A 12,199-nucleotide genomic window follows, 5' to 3' on the forward strand; every position below is an offset into this window, starting at 1 on the left:
TAAAACTTAGATAATATTTTGCCCTTTGCACGTGCCACTTGTTGGCCAAACTTTTATAGTAATCATCCCTAGGCTGCCACAATAGCACTATGTGCATGCCAAAAAATGAAGCTACAGCCCACTCAGAAGTTGTCTACGTGGACTATGTCCCCCTAGTACTTATCCAAACAAATTCCAATTAATCTATTTCCCCTACCATTTTCAATTTAATCAATTACACACGCATAACTAATTTCTTAATCACAATTCACTTAAATAGTAATCATTTTTAATACATTTTATGTAGTAATTGTCATGATCATGTGATATACCACTAGTCCATGACCTCATTTACCACACATAAAATATTATTTACAATTATCGCCGTCACCCTTTTCCATCTTAAATCATTTCGGGACTTCATCCCTTGTATACACCGAGTTCTTGATTGTTATGCCTGAATATGACCAAATTCTTCGGGCTCGGATAAATTTGCTCATGTTGGATGATTCAATTTCCTAGTCCAAAAATACGGGATGTTATAGCTTGGATCGTACTTCATTCAAATAAATTTCGAACCTTAACGAAACTTATTTTCTTCAATTTGTTTAACTTCTAATCCTTATGATACAAATGTACACACTCTAACCACCTATAAGCTTGGGGAATAACCTCGTTTCCATTACGAGTGTCATTTAACTCGCATGCTTTCCAACGCATGAAAACGAGGGATGTAACATTATTAAACATTTTCCTTAAAATTTCCAAGTGACTCGTTATTAGTTATAATATTATGAAATCATTGATATTAATTATTATTATATGATTATTTGATTTGACAAAAGATAAGGCAAAAAGAAAAAGAGATGACATCCGATTTTTTTAATTTGAATTTGAATAGAGAAACACTCCTTATTGAAACTCTTTGTTTAATATTTTTTTTTTCATGTTTCAGGCCTTATGTATTGGATTTTCTTTGCTTGCAGTTGTGCCTTCAGTTGAATGATTTTTTCCTCCACATTTTTCTCATTCGTAAGTTATACAATGCATATCACCATTCCTTTCTGGTCTTTTAGTTGTATGTGTGCATGATTCATTTGGATTTTTTTTTCTCAATCATATGAGTTGAATAATTGTTTATCTTCTTCACTTTTATATCTTTTGACACTTTAAGTCATGGCACTCTCTATGACTAGAATATATGTCTCTTTTTTTTTCTTCTATTCTTCATCTTCTTTCTCTGATCTCTTCCCTAACTATTACACTGGTTTAAAGTCAAATATTTGTACCAAAGTCTTAAATTTCTATTAACACATCAGGTTTTCTCTCATTTTAACTTCTAAGAAGGCAGCAACAATGATAAACCGAAAAATGAAGGTCGCTTTCATGTTACTAAAGAGAACTAAGTAATCGAGAAGAGATTGGAAAAAAATAAGCCGTAGTTGTGGTAATGATTCCAATTAATATTTTTTGGGAGGGACTTGCAGTGAAAATTCGAAACAATAAAATCTGATAATAGGAAATCTAAAGTCCCCAAGAAAAAATGATCAACAATTCTTACTTTTCTGACAACTTCTAAATGTGAGATAAAGACATTAATATATAGAAAGAAGTGTTGTTTAGTCTGATAATATTCATGGTAACTCCTTCAAATTCTCCCAATATGTGCACTAACTGATTTGATCTTTATAATAGTTTAATTTGATTTTAAGTTTCACATTTACCACCAATACACATATATCTTCCTTTCTAAGACATGATGCTTAAACTAAACCGAAATTATTTTGCACTTAGCATTTTAGATTTACACTTATTCTCTTTGTTTCTCCTTTGATTTTCTTCTATTTACAAGATTGCACTAATAATTTTGGGGTAAAACAGTTTGTCATATTTTTCACTTGATATGCAAGAATTTATGCTTATATAACCATTTCTATTTGTATGAATATTTAAATTTCCGTGTTAACTAAATGCTAGATGCAAAATTAGGATTTTAGTTAAGTTTACACTTTTGTGTAATTAATTTTTACATTCCTTTTTGACCGGACAAATCCAATCCAACAAGACAATTATTTTTACTTTGGATTATTTTCTCCAGCATTTTAACTTATTGTGATGATCCATTTTAGTTTTTAGGTATTGTTTGTTAATAAGGGAAAGTAGTTTCGGGTCTAGCAAAATAAGCTTCTCATTTGTTTCAACTTACCTTACAAAAGATCATTTTCAAAATCACAATATACAGCGAGAAGCACTGTCAAATTCACTAGTTTGGTAAATGACATAAAACTCCCACCTCGTAACGTGCTACTAGTAGGGGTGTCAAATATAGCCCAAAAGATGATGATCCGCCCAACCCGCCCAAAATTTTATGGGTTAGACTCAAGATAATTTCATATTGGGCTGATTTTCGCCCAACCGAACATAACCCATTTTAAAGTGATCTTCAACTTAGCCCAATTCTAGCTCATTTTTAAAATTTACCTAAATTTGGGTTTATTGCTTGAGATATAGTTTAGTTTTTTTATGTATACACTTTTCTTTTATCATCGAAAATATTTTTCACGGAAAATGTTTTCCTCAAAAATATTTTCACCAAAAAATCCGCGAAAATATTTTCCACGAAAAATATTTTTTTTAGAAAACAGACCCTTCAAAAAAACTGAGTCAAGTTGGGCAGGTCATTGACTCAACCCATTTTAGCCCAAGTAACTTTTGGGTCATTTTTAGCCCAAACCATATATTACCTCAGTCCATATTAACATGGCAAATTTCAGCTCATTTGACACCCCTAGCTACTAGTGTGTTGGGTACATTGCTATTTATATATGTATGTATGTACACACTAAAACAACTTAGGCTCCAAAAGTTGAAGAGTATTTGAAGGTGTTATCCAAGACAAAAGTATCAATTTTCATAAATCACAATATTAACCATCAAAACATCTTAGGCACCAATAATTTGAAGAAATAGCTAATTACCAGAAAGGCGAAACAACAAACTTGTTTGAAGAACAATCTGAGAAGAAAATAACAGCACGGTTTGTAGACTGTAGAATAGAAGATACACCAAAGTAAGATAAAACTTTATCTTTGAGGGTAGGCTTATAATGATCCTTTAAATATACACTTATCAGTTTTAGTTCTTTAAGGATTCAAAAACATAAACTATGTTGTCTCAGGGGTTAATTTTGGATGATATGACAGTAATGATAATCGATCCGAGTCATTTCAAATCCTAGTTTGGTGTAACTACTTCAGTCATCCTTTGGAAGTTTCAGTTGCATATACCTCAAAAATTAGCCCCGACAGCAGATTCCTATTGGACACCGCTAGCTACTAGTGTGCTGGGTACGTTGCTATTTATGTATGTATGTATGTACACACTAAAACAACTTAGGCTCCAAAAGTTGAAGAGTATTTGAAGGTGTTATCCAAGACAAAAGTATCAATTTTCATAAATCACAATATTAACCATCAAAACATCTTAGGCACCAATATTTGAAGAAATAGCTAATTACCAGAAAGGCGAAACAACAAACTTGTGTGAAGAACAATCTGAGAAGAAAATAACAGCAGAGTTCGTAGACTGTAGAATAGAAGATACACCAAAGTAAGATAAAACCTTATCTTTGAGGGTAGGCTTATAATGATCCTTTAAATATACACTTATCAATTTTAGTCCTTTAAGTATTCAATAACATAAACTGTGTTGTCTCAGGGGTTAATTTTGGATGACATGACAGTAATGAAAATCGATCCGAGTCATTTCAAATCCTAGTTTGGTGCTGCTAGTTCAGTCATCCTTAGGAAGTTTCAATTGCATATACCTCAAAAATTAGTCCCAACAGCAGATTCCTATTTGACACCCCTAGCTACTAGTGTGCTGGGTACATTGCTATTTATGTATGTATGTATGTACACACTAAAACAACTTAGGCTCCAAAAGTTGAAGAGTATTTGAAGGTGTTATCCAAGACAAAAGTATCAATTTTCATAAATCACAATATTAACCATCAAAACATCTTAGGCACCAATATTTGAAGAAATAGCTAATTACCAGAAAGGCGAAACAACAAACTTGTGTGAAGAACAATCTGAGAAGAAAATAACAGCAGAGTTCGTAGACTGTAGAATAGAAGATACACCAAAGTAAGATAAAACCTTATCTTTGAGGGTAGGCTTATAATGATCCTTTAAATATACACTTATCAATTTTAGTCCTTTAAGTATTCAATAACATAAACTGTGTTGTCTCAGGGGTTAATTTTGGATGACATGACAGTAATGAAAATCGATCCGAGTCATTTCAAATCCTAGTTTGGTGCTGCTAGTTCAGTCATCCTTAGGAAGTTTCAATTGCATATACCTCAAAAATTAGTCCCAACAGCAGATTCCTATTGATTGTGATCCAGGTTAGATGCCAGATAGAAAATATATGATTCTTTACTTCTTAGAAATAGTCATGTATGAAATAAACACAATAATATAGTTTGGAGATAATGGTCAAAAACACACCTTAAGCAGTGGCTGAACCAGAATTTTCACTAAGGGGTTTCAAAATATGAAAAATTAAACATACGAAGAAGCCAAAGGGGGTTCAACATCTACTAAATATACATAAAAAAAAAAAATTGACCATGTATAAACAGTAATTTTTTCCCTCCGAAGGGGGTTCAGATGAACCCCTCAGCCCAATGTGGCTTCACCCCTGACCTTAAGTATCACTTTTTTGTGAGTTTCCTGCCTGAACTATTAGATGTTTGCATTTCCTACCTCAACTATCCCAAACTACTTATGAAAACACTTTTTGCCAGTTTCCAGCACCATCAGATACTAGTCGAGGTGTGTTTTGATAAATTGTTTGTGATAGTACATGTAGGACACACAAACACTTGATAGTTCAAGTGTGTTTTAATAAATAGTTGGTGATAGTTCAAGTAGGAAACGCAAACACCTAATAGTTCAGGTAGAAAACTCACAAAAAAGTGATACTTAAGATATTTATTTAATACAAAAGTATTAATAATGACAAGTTTGTGAAATCCAATTTGGAATTGGAGCCACGGCCAAAGTCCATAAAATGGAATTTAGGAAAAACGTTCATAGGTGAGGTAAGTATCATAATAACTCTTATGAGAAAAAAACTCTTTGCTGAAAATGTTTGAGACTGTGAGTACAACACCAACCCAAGAGAGAAAATACATGAATCTAGTTTATCTTTTCAGCAAAGCTGAAAGTGGATCACTGAAAAACAGAACTCACAAAAGAAAAATGAAAATGTTGGCAGAAAATTCATGGCACGCCAATTTTGAGAATATCCATCAATCTAATGCAAGGGTGACTTTTGGGTGAAGCCACTATTCCAACCCGATTTTCAATCAATCTATTCCAACCCGATTTTCGATAATCATCCGACGTCCGATTTCAGCAAACGAAATATGCATCCACATGTAAAAACATGCTACGAACGCATCCGTGACCTCGGATTTCCCAACGGAGATATTGTTGACTAAGTCAACTCCCAAACCTCAATAATAATTCCCAAACCAAGTCCCAAAATGCACCTGAGTGCATCGGGAGCCAAACCAGTCCCACCAATGCATCATAAATCAGTCTATGAACCTCTCGGAATCGATGGATCTCGAAATGAAATCCGTTGACCAAAAGTAAACTTTCGGTCAAACTGTTTTCGCTTAAAGCCAATTTTTTCTAGAAAACATTCCAACGCCCAAAACGATGCCTAGGAAGTCATGCCAACTATATTCTCAGGTCAAAATGGTTCTAACGAGACTTAGGAACTGGTCAACGAGGGAAAAAAAGGGAAGAATCACGGTAATGACCAAATGGGTCGTTACATCATATATCAATTAAACAGTCACTCGTCCTCGAGCGAAGAACAAGAGTAGGAGAATCTTACAGTAACTAAGGAAATCATATCACAATCAACACGAAGCTCTTACAACAAGAAGCAAACCCAAACCGCAATCTGTTCGCACTTAGCCAAAAGACCCAATTACCATGTCTCTAAAACACACAACGGATCTCTCATAGATAAATCAAATAGCACGAACCTTTAGACATAACTAATCATAAAACATTCAGAACTGGTTAGATATTCTGAGCTAGTCGCTCCTTGAATCACAATTTCTTAGAAGTACACAATACAAACCGAAACCATGACTTACTCTTTCCAAAAGAGAATCCTAAATCCTCCAGAAAACTCTAAGCTATTTCATCGAAACTTGTCTTTCTCGTAGCCAACTTGGTCAGTCTTAAGTCTCCTTAACTCTTCAAATCACTTATCTAGGAACTTACCATCGAGTATTGCATAGAGCAAGATCTGCCAACATCCAATGATCAGAACGGAGCCTTATCAAAATCTTAGAATCTCTCCGAAGCACAACCATTATCATTATGACCCATTGTACTAATCGAAAGGCTGACTCTGGTGAAATACCACAAGGACTACTAATAACAAATCTCAAAAATCAGGCGTTCAAACTGATTTACTTGGAACCCATAAATTCCCTTGGAGTTACAAACTCGATTTAACCATTTCCATTCAACCCATAATGACGCGAAATGAACGCACCATTTCAGAATATACCAATAATCACACAAACTGATTCCAAGATCTGAAACCCATCACACTCTTACCGTGCATAGCAAAAGATAAGTTACCGCTCTTGGCTCTAAAAGCTGAAACTTACCTCAATTGTTCTAAAGATACCGGATGACTAAATCTTGCGAATGTGGCCTCAAATTCCTTAACATTACCCAATACACATACCTTGTACAACCCGAATTTTCCGATGCTAAGAACATGCAGTCCCATAAATCACTTCTAGTCCATCAATTCCAAAGTCGTCCTATCAATATTACTCATTTATAGACCTCTTAGTAAAACTCAGTAGTATTCCTTAGTCGAACTCACAGCTTTCACAGACTATACAAAAGATCCATCACAAGGGTATCACAACTGATTCACAATTTTGGTAGAAGTGTCGCCTCAAATTCGAACCTACGAATTCTAATCCTCAAAATCAATAGTGATACATCATATCTCAATCATTCTGTCTTCATAACACATTTAAGCCACTTTCATTACCGCTCAGAAATCATTCAAACTATCACGTTTCCGCTGCGCCACTCTAAGAAACTTTACAATACTAGCTTCAACTGGCTATGCCAATATCCCACTAGTCCTCTACATACCACATCACAAATTATGACACAATCATGAACTCATCTACTTCATGCCAGACCACAACGCCATGAAGTCATACGACCCCGCAACCAATCGAGACAATCAAAGTGGTTGATTATTAACAGTTGAACCCCCATCAATACGTATTCCATTTAGATACTGCTCTCGAATTGAACTTACAACGAACAAGGGCCTATTATGCGGCTTGGATCCTAAAAGTATGATCATCATCCGAGAAGGTTATCATGGCACAACACGTGATATTCTCGATGTCAGCCTTGGAATGTTGAGGTACCGCTTGACTTTGCTTGGCTTCCTCCTCAACCGAGCTTGACATTACATGAGTTGTTCTAACATAACTCTCATCAAGAAACTTTTTAGGGAAAAATTCTCGCAGTGTGACAGGTTTCACACACGTTTTTGGAGACGCGTCGTTGATCTTTTCTGTAGAATTTTTTGACAATCTTGGATTTGATGGTTTCACCTTAATTTGGTATAGGTTTAGAGACTTTTGGTTCCTTCATTTCTTTCGAGTAACCAATGTCCAACTTCTACCTTCATCATCATCACAATGATTGCTTATTTCTTGACTATCTTCAGGCGTTTCCTTGCAGTAGTCAATTTTTATTGGCTCAAGGCTGCCAAACTGTAGAAGGAAAGTGGCAGTAACATGATTTGTTTCTGCCATTTCATCAGTGTCTATGACGATCTTCCCTTCTTTCACCAGCATCATGATCTTCTCTTTCAAGACGAAATATTTTTCAGTAGGATGTCCAACAATGCGATGGAATTTGCAGTACTTAGGTTCACCAACTTTACCAACTTCTTCTAGACGCTTTGACTCAGGGAGTTCAATGAAGCTTTGTGCTAGCAAACTCTCCAAAATTCAGGGAACGTCTTCGTCGGGAAAAGGATACACCTTTGCTTCTAGCTCTTTTAAAGTTGGGCGACGATGCTCCCCACTCAGATGTTGACTTGGTGTTTTCTCCTCCTTCACCTTTTTCTTGGTGGTGACTTTGACAGAATTCGCCTTCACGACCATGGATTTTTTGATTTGGCCTCTTTGCACTTTCTCTATTTTCTTAAAATCCTTCTTCTCCTTCCTTAGATTTACCACCGGGGAAGGTTCGATTAATGTAATCAACCACGATCTCATCTTTCCATTGTTTTGTTCCAGTCAACTCTGTCATGCTTACAGTACAACGGGTACTGTAGAAGCGATTGAGAAACTCTTTTTCAAGTTGATCCCAACTATCAATTGACTCCGACTCAAGGTCAGTGTACCAATCGAAAGCATTACCCTTCAAAGAACGAACGAATTGTTTAACTAGAAGGTCTCCATGTGTACCAGCATTGCTACATGTCTCCACAAAATGCACAACGTGTTGTCTAGGATTCCCTTTGCCATTAAACTATTGCAACTTTGGTGGTTGATATTCGGCGGGCATGTGCATTCGGTCGATCCGTTTAGTATATGGCTTGGAGTAATACAAAGAGCTCTGGGATGGTCCTTTATATTGAGCTCTGATGGTGTTTGTTATCATGTCTTATAGTTGTTGGACTGATAATGTTGCAACTGAAGCAGCATGTTTTGCACTTTGCATGTTAAGAGACTTAGCGGGCGACTCATCGACAAGCTTTTCTTGCGGCACATAACCAGGTGGATGAGTAGGTGCGTAACTTGACTCCCCTCCACCGTAGACTTCCAATTTTTTCATTAATTGGGCAATCTGGAGATCCTTTTCCTCCACGAATTTCTTGAGCGCCACAATAGTTTGTGTCATTACGGCGAGTTGTTCATTCATACTAGTCGCGTTCGTCATTAAGGCATTCACCGTGTTTGAAGACGAAGAATCTGCTGAATCCTCAGATTTGTTAAAGTTGGAGCCAAGTGTTTCCAATGAGATGAAATACTTTGATCCCTCCAAACCACTAGCCTTGCGCATCCTACGAGTCATCGGGTCAGTATCAATGTCAACATTCATGGGTGGAACGCCGTGGTTGTTTTTCGAGGCCATCATAGTAGTAGAATTTGCAGATCTGATTCGTGAGATAAAGAGATGAGGGGTAGAATCGGTCCCACTGGGCGTACCAAAAGTTATTTGCGATAAACTTGGGTTAAATGAATTAATCTGCAATCACAAAACAAATAAATAATAGAAATGATTTTATTAATCGATTTGTGAGTACAACTCCGTTGTTATCCCCTGATTCTAATCTCTAAGTAGTTCTCCGTGATTCGAGGGCCTTAGTAGCTTTTCTCTCGATCTAAGAAGATGTTTGACCTTCTTGAGATGTGTTGATCTCCAAGAATGTCGAGTAGCCGTTGGATTGATCTCCGGGAAGGAACTCTGTTGACTGCTCTGAGTAGTAGAAGTCTTTGGAGAAGATGTTGTAGATGCTTTTTTGTTCTCCTTTTCCAATAGCCAACGATGTCTTGAAATAGGATGTGTGCCCCCTTTATAGAGTTGTGAGCTAGAGCTTGCGGGTATTTTGGTCCCCAAGTAAATCTAGCGGACCTTGCGCTTGAAGAATCGTGGGTTGGGCTCATCTTGTCAATTTAATGGACTGACCCAAAATGCAGTTGGACTTCATTTAAGTCATATAATTTTAACTTAAATATTAATCAAACTTTGTTAGCCAAAATTTGACTTGGTTAACTTAGAATTTAATCCAAATTTCGTATGGATTAATTCAATTAAAATCTCAATGTCTACAATTACATCAAGGTTGTCCAGGTGGCAGCTTCTATATGGTGGTGATAACCGCTAAGTGACGGGTATACTAAGTTAATTAATTTGTTAAGAGCCTGTTTGGAAAGCCACAAGGGAAATGGAATTGGGCGTAATTGGTTGCAATTACACAGTTGACAAGTTTGTTTAGCCAGGTAATTACCAAATTAGAGGGGAGTTGAGTATAATGGGGTGGGGGTAATTACACTCTCCAATTCTAATTGGGAGGGGGGTTAAGAGTTGGGTGTAATTGCACCATATAATTAAATGACAACTTTTAAATTTCTTTTGTTTTGTTTTTTATTTTAATTTCTTTATTTTAAAATTTATTTTTATTTCTAATATTGTAATTTCTTTTCTTTTAAATTTATATTTTGTTTCTATTATTTTAATTTCTTTTTTTGTGTATACTTTTAAATTTTTTTACATATTTATCTTTCATTTTCTAATCTTTACTTCTTGCGTTCCATGTAATTGCTCATATTTTTTGTTTCTTATTTATTTTTTCTTTATTTTCTTCATTTAGAGTAAATGCGTTGTTATAGATTTTGAAACTACATCTCCTAATATTAGGAAAAAGAAAAACGAGTGTTAACAAACTTGGCATATAACGAGTGATGTCACTAAAGTATAATTTCGTTGTTGAATGAAACCACAAACTTATGTTTCCTTTTCTTATGGATTACACTTACTTAAGCTATGTTCGAACTTATTTTATGTTACGTTGGAATTTGACATAAGAGTATTATGTTAAAAAAGATTGAATTTTAAATTTATGTTATATTTTTGGTTCCAATTTATTTATTTTAGTAGTATTCATGAATTGTTATTTCACATTGCACACTATTCATTTTTGAATTGATTGATTATTTGATTGTCAAACATTTAAATAATGTTATGAAATTATATTATAAATATTAATATTTTTTCAAGCATGCATCCACGATAATCTAAACCAAATCCACGAATATTAATCGCAAATCCACGCATTCATAAATCTAAACATACTGATAAAGATGTCATTCATAAAGCTATACGAGTTCCTATAACCCAAAATCATACAAGTTCATCTATGTAGTCTCTGTGAACGATTAAATGATGGTTGCGGGCTTAACCTGTGTATTATACAAAAAAGAAAAGGAAATCTAATATATGATCAACGATCTAAAAGTGCGCTCACCAAAAATGAGGGTGATGCAAGACCCATCGTGTTGAAAGTTGTCTGTACTATGATGCGATTGAGATTTTTCGTGTGATGAGGAAATGTAAGATTCAACCGGATGAGACAACCATGGTGGTTTTACTTTCAACTTGAGCTGAGTTGGGTGACTTGAGTTTAGGGAAATGGATTCATTGTCAAGTGATTGAGCAAGGTATGTTTGTGAATAGTCAATTAGGAACTTCCCTTGTGAATATGTATGCTAAATGTGGAGCATTGGATTATGCTCGTTTGATCTTCGATAGGATTAGTGAAAGAAATATGTGGAAATGGAGCGCAATGATTCTTGGATTAGCTCAGCATGGATTTTCTGCACAAGCTTTGGAACTCTTTTGGAAAATGAAGGATTATTCTCATGTGAAACCTAATTATGTGTCGTTTCTTGGTGTGCTTCGTGCTTGTAGCCATGTTGGAATGGTGGAAGAAGGGCGTTGTTTGTTTCAAGACATGAAAAGTGTCTATAAGATCAAGCCTATGAGCACACTATGATGCCATGGTAGATATCTTGAGTCGTGCTGGTTGCCTTGAAGAAGCGTACAAATTCATCATTGACATGTCTGATGCATATATGGAGGATATTGCTCAGTGCATGCCATATTAGTGACTATCCTGGAGTGGGACAGAAGGTGAGAAGGAGGTTGCTTGGATTGGAGCCTAAAAGGAGTGGGAATTTGGTCATGGTAGCAAACAAGTATGTTGAAATTGCATTATGGCAGAAAGCAGCAAAACTGAGAAGAGTAATGAAAGATCAACTTAAGAAGTTGGCTGGAGAAAGCTGTGTATCAGTTCTTTAGGATCCACAGATTGTTATCAAGTTGCTTAGTAGGACGTTTTCTTGTTCCTAAACACTGTTCACATCACATTAACATGGTTAAACAAGACGGATGTTCCAACGTCCAACATGTTGTTAAGTATCATCTTTAATGAGATTCCATGGGAAGATGTCACGTTTTCCTCTAGTTCAGTCGATGCAACATATAAATAGATTGTCAGATACCTAAGCAACCACCATTGACACCCTATAATGTGTTCTAGACGTATCACTTGGTTCCACCTTGTTTCC

At 35.6% G+C, this 12,199-nt stretch overlaps 1 pseudogene; it reads left to right on the plus strand.

Moving 5' to 3' along the window:
- Positions 1 to 10,922: 10,922 nt before the first annotated feature.
- On the plus strand, positions 10,923 to 11,930 carry LOC132628896 (pentatricopeptide repeat-containing protein At2g36730-like; annotated as a pseudogene).
- The last annotated feature ends 269 nt before the right edge of the window (positions 11,931 to 12,199 follow it).

The sequence above is a fragment of the Lycium barbarum genome, chromosome 2 (assembly GCF_019175385.1).
Source record: "Lycium barbarum isolate Lr01 chromosome 2, ASM1917538v2, whole genome shotgun sequence".
In the NCBI taxonomy this organism is placed as follows: domain Eukaryota; kingdom Viridiplantae; phylum Streptophyta; class Magnoliopsida; order Solanales; family Solanaceae; genus Lycium; species Lycium barbarum.